At 45.1% G+C, this 5,000-nt stretch overlaps 1 protein-coding gene across 4 annotated transcripts in view; it reads left to right on the top strand.

Moving 5' to 3' along the window:
- palld (palladin, cytoskeletal associated protein) overlaps window positions 1-5,000 on the top strand; it is a 37,127-nt gene that overhangs the window by 18,335 nt on the left and 13,792 nt on the right. The window contains exon 1 of one of the 4 annotated variants that reach the window (XM_080473505.1): window positions 756-900. The exons of 2 other annotated variants lie outside the window; for them this stretch is intronic. The gene's annotated coding sequence lies outside the window, so the exon portion shown is untranslated. Of the gene's footprint in view, window positions 1-755; window positions 901-5,000 lie in introns of those variants that run through there. One more of the 4 variants, XM_080473504.1, reaches the window with a different exon arrangement.

Raw genomic sequence — 5,000 nt, 5'->3', positions numbered from 1 at the left:
TACACACACTTACAAGATACACATCATATCCTCAGCCTCCCACCACCATGCTGTGACTCACCCACTGGCCTCTAAAATTAGAGGCATCACTCTCTAAAATAGAAACGATAAATTCCATGAAAAGAGTTGTTTCATCCCACAAAAATCCCTGATTGAGAAACTGAGCACATTTCAACATGGCTGTGATGTGATGCGAGTGTTTGCACACATGTCAGCGTGGAAGGGGTGGTGGGTGGGAGGAGGTGGTGGTCCATCTCTCAAATGATTCTCCTAAACAGCACATGTTACATAAACCTATTAAGTTCCACTCGCTTGACGTGCAGATAATAGATTCAATCTGGAAACTTATGAATGGTAGATAGTGTTTCTGTGCAGAGCTGTACAGAGGATGTGGGGTTTATTTTCCACTCACGGCTCGGGTTCAAATGTTACCTTACAATGAGCAAAATCACTTGAAACTGAGAGGCTTGTACAGATGATTAATTTATGAAATGTGCCTTTCATTCTTTCTCCTCCATCATCCTGTCACACTCTGGTTCACTTGTTCACGTTACACTATGGACTCAAACACAAAAGGACGAGTCAAAGCCATTAGATACGGGTGATATAGACAATCATGTTTTCTGTCTTTTCAATGGAAGTATTCTTGAAGTCTGAAATCAGTACAGTACAGACTGGCTGAGCTGTGACTGTGAAAGGGGCCAGCCCCTGGCAGCCTGCAGGCTTTTATTGTGTAGAGGAGGAGCCTCGCCGACAGACTGACTCATGCAGAGAGAGCGACTGCATCCGTCACTGTCTGGCTGCTCTCGGCTATATATGCTCCTCGTACCTGGCAGGGCAGCACAGAGGTTCACTCTCCTGCTGGAAAATATCCACACCAAAAAGGCATAAACACTGAAGGTAAAACCTTTTCTCTTTCTGTTGTGTGAATTGGCAGCACTGGAGGAAAACTTGACGGGAATATGGGTGAAAGTTAAAGAGACGATGCTTCTGTTTCAAACTTTCAAACTTTTGACACTGAGAGAGGAAGTGTTTTCCTCAGGTGGAAAGTCAATTAGCCTTATAAATGATCATTATTCTTGAGGTATTGGCTCGACGGATAAATAGTAATTTCATCATGTTGATGTCGATGTGGTGGGGCTCTGTACTTTTATTTTCTGTTAACACGGGGAGGATGAGTGTGACAGCCACTCATTTGCCTGCAGAAAGATGGCAAGACTTTAAAGAGGAAACGAAGAGAAGAAGAGCGTCATCAGTCAGAGAAACTTTGGCAAATCGATGGACTTTGCAGTTTTCTGGCTGTTTATGCTGCACAGCTCTGTTTGTTTGCGGAGCTCCTCGGTGGAGTCAGACGGATTAGTTATCACAATAGTGTCTGTGAGGTGAGAGAGCTTGTGTCTTACCCGGCTGTGACTCTTACAATCTCTGATCTCTTCTCTTTCTGGCTCTTCTTTACTCTTTACCCTTCCTCCTCCTCCTCCTCCTCCTCCTCCTCTCCTGCTGCTAATCCCATTTGATGGTGATGTGTTTCCCACTCCAATCCAGAGAAGAATGTCTTCAGCATTCCTGCTGTAGAGAGCCAGAGAGAAAGGGGGAAAAACACTCCCTGTCTCACCGGGACAGAGGAGAAGAGAAATGGATGGATGGAGGTATAGAAAAAGAAGCTCAGTGATTGTGGAGAGGCCTCTTCACATGTTGCACTCAGCGTGAAATACGAGCTCCGATAGAGAATAGAGGGGGAACTTACAGTGGGAGTAGAAAGACGGACGAAAAAAGAAAGAAAGTAGGGCAGGGAGAAAGTGGGTGATTGGAGCAGCCGTGAGCTGTTGGTGTGGCTGGGACAAGAAAAACGCTCTGTGCTGCTCTTTAAAGAGAGGAGGGGGTGGAGGGGAAGGAAAACAGTCTGGTTCTGTTTTATGTGGTGTGTGTGCAATTAGAGCCGAAGAGAAGGAGGGAGGAGAGGAGGGAGGTGGAAGTTCCATCCGAGGAGCGGGTCTGAAAATGGAAGTAGAAGGATGCCTGGGGTGGAGGGAAGATGCTCTGACATGGAGGAAGGCAGCGAGGGCCAGTGGGTGGATACTGAAGAGTTTGTGGTCCCGGGTTTCCGTGGGTCAGGAGAAGCTGTGAGATTAAAAGGAGCAGCCAGCCTTCTGTATCTTTCTTTCTCTCTTTAATCCCTGCATGTTACGTCCTGAAGCATCCTCAGCTGTGAGTGAGAGACTCCTCCTGACGGAGGTCATCCAAGTCCCACTGCTTTCAGTTAAAGCTTGGAAGTTTCCCTCCATGACAGCGTGACGGGCGGTATAATAAAAGTTGGAGAAAGGAAGAAACAAAGTCAGAACAGTCTTACTCTCAGTCTGTCAGTGTGATCGTCCTCCAGACATCATCAGACTGATAATGCTCGATCCCGCCCGAGGGCATCGGACGGGCTGACGCACCCGGTGGTGATGCAATGCTCACTAGTGAATATAGATGAGGCAGCTGTGAACCAGGTGTGTGATGGTGCTTTTGTGTGTGAGATTTGTAGGATTTAATCACGCTTTTGTCATGAATGTCTCTTCAAGTCCTTGTGTGGGTGAAGCACTGTACTGTAAACATGGACAAACTCAGGGCAGGATATTGTAATCTGACATCCTTAAAACGATGAGTCACGCAAGAAACTAAAGTTGTTTCCACATGAATCTGAGATCCCAGAAGGTAAAGAGCAAAATATTTTGATCAATGTCATAATTCAAGTTGAATGACATTAACAAGATATTTTTATTTCTAGTTTCAACAGCATGAAATAGAAAATGGCGCACAGCTGAATCCACTCCGGCCAGGCAGCTTGTTACTTGTTCTAACATTAGATAGTTTAATGGTTCTGCACAGAACAACGTACACAGACCAAACAGAACAGAATGAGTGTCTAAATCATAGATGTTCTTGGGTTTTATTTTCAACATAGTTTACTTTTTTTTAATCATTATAGTTATGAGGAGTCCTCCAGCTTAAGCGTTCTATGTAACATGTTGTGTATAACTGAAAGGACTGGAAAATATGCAGTGGTAGGTATAGTGTGTGTCGGTAATGAACACTGAGGTTGGTCTCATGCTGTACGCGTCACTGATTCAATCTAATTCAATGGTACATTGCAGGTCCTGTCTTGTTCCTGAGACACAAATGTTTTCATAAATAAACATGCAGAGGTGTAATGCACACTCTGCAGCTTGAGCGCAGAGCGCCATCTGAAGCCTTTTCCTCACTCATGTTGCTGCATAAAGCAAAGAACGGCTTGTTTTACGTCTCCAATCTGTTTTTGAACACCTTCGGCCTTTAAAGGAGAAAACAGACCTTCAGTTCTCCTCATGTTGTTGTTTACAGAAGGAAACCCCTCATTACTGATGATGCACTCTCAACAACGTCCTCCTCTACCCTCCCCGCCATCCTTTGCACACTTCCTGTCATCAGCTGTCTAATAAAGCGGCTCCATCTCTTCCAGCCAGCCGCAGAGCTCATGGGATGGGCAGCAGATAAAGCCAGCGATGGCTCCCAGCTTCCTTCTGGGGGAGGCTGGAAAAGCGATGAGTTTCTCACGCCCGGCCGTTATTGTTCAGGAAGCACAAACAAAGAGTCAACAGGGTGAACACAGCCGTGTAAAAATAGTGAGGTCTCTGATTATTAAAGAAGCATGCAGCTGGTAAAGACCCACAGCGTCGGTCACATCTCAGCTCTCATCTATCACAACCGAAAGAAAACGCCCAATGAAGTTACTGTCAAAGGGACTTCAGACCAAAGTCTCTTCGTACCCTCCGAACAGAAAAACATTTTCAGACAGGATCCAGCTCTGGGATGTTTTTAGCACAAGGATGGGACGACTTAACGACTTTTCCTATTTATATGCCTCCAAAAACAAAAATGAGGCCATGAAAAGGAGAGAGAGAGAGAGAGAGAGAGAGAGAGTGGGGGACAGCAGAGGAGCCGGAGAGTTTTTCTCTCAGGCTCGTTGCTCTGTGGGCCAGTTGGCCCAGACCTGAGCAGCAAAACACAAAACTGTTGTCATGGCAATGAGGAACACTTCCCTCCTTAGTTCAGTGCGCTCCACCACAAAGAGAAAGAGAAAGAGAGCCGGTGACGGAGGCCTGCTGCAGCTTCTCAAGCTGGATCTAGAGAACCAGAGGCAGAAGTTACGGTGGGGCAGAAGAGTCCGGACCCCCGTCCTCGAACAAACTGATGATTTTTACACCCAGAAAATAAGATCATTTTAAACAATATATTGGTGTAAAGTAAAAACTGTTACACAAAATATACACAAAATGCCACATTTGTAAAGTTGTGTAAAAGGCCCGCACAACGTATTGTGTATTTACCATAATCAGTATCAACAAGCAAAATATGCATCTATCAAAAGACTAAGTGAACTGGAATAAATTATGTTTACGTGTCGTTCATGCTCACATGAACAGTCAGCCAGCCAGAAGAAATCCTGATATCTTGCCTATCTGCCCACGAGCTGGTATAAATTGGGGTCAAGGGAATAAAAGAATCTCAACGCACAAAGACGTCGGTATTTTATGTAATTATCTCAAAAGACATTGATATTACAATACTTGACAGGATTGTTGTATATGATATCTGATATTGCCTAGAAGTGCTGTAGAACTATAAGGTTTGAAATGTACAGCCAGATTAAGTCTCTTACTGTCGTCACAGTAATCCGTTGAACGCCATCAGTTCCTGTCTGATCATGACATGAAAACTAGAATCTTTAGCACAGGTCGGGCTTTTATTTTGAAAGGGATTGCACTGTGGGTTCAGTTTGTGAACGACTGTAGGCATCTGGACGAGTTGGAGGCTGTAATGTTTGCAGGGTCACCGGGTCCAGATGACAGCCGTCACGCCCACCTCTGGTCATCTGCTTGATCTGAACCCTGAAGTGGGCCATAAAACTACTCATGCAGCAACAAATAACAAGAGCTGACCTTCCCGGCTGCTTTTAAACATGAAGCAAATGTCTCAGC

Source organism: Lipophrys pholis (assembly GCF_963383615.2).
Source record: "Lipophrys pholis genome assembly, chromosome: 10".
NCBI classification, from domain to species: domain Eukaryota; kingdom Metazoa; phylum Chordata; class Actinopteri; order Blenniiformes; family Blenniidae; genus Lipophrys; species Lipophrys pholis.
Note: the sequence above shows the minus strand (reverse complement) of the source record. Positions and strands in the feature narration are given on the sequence as shown.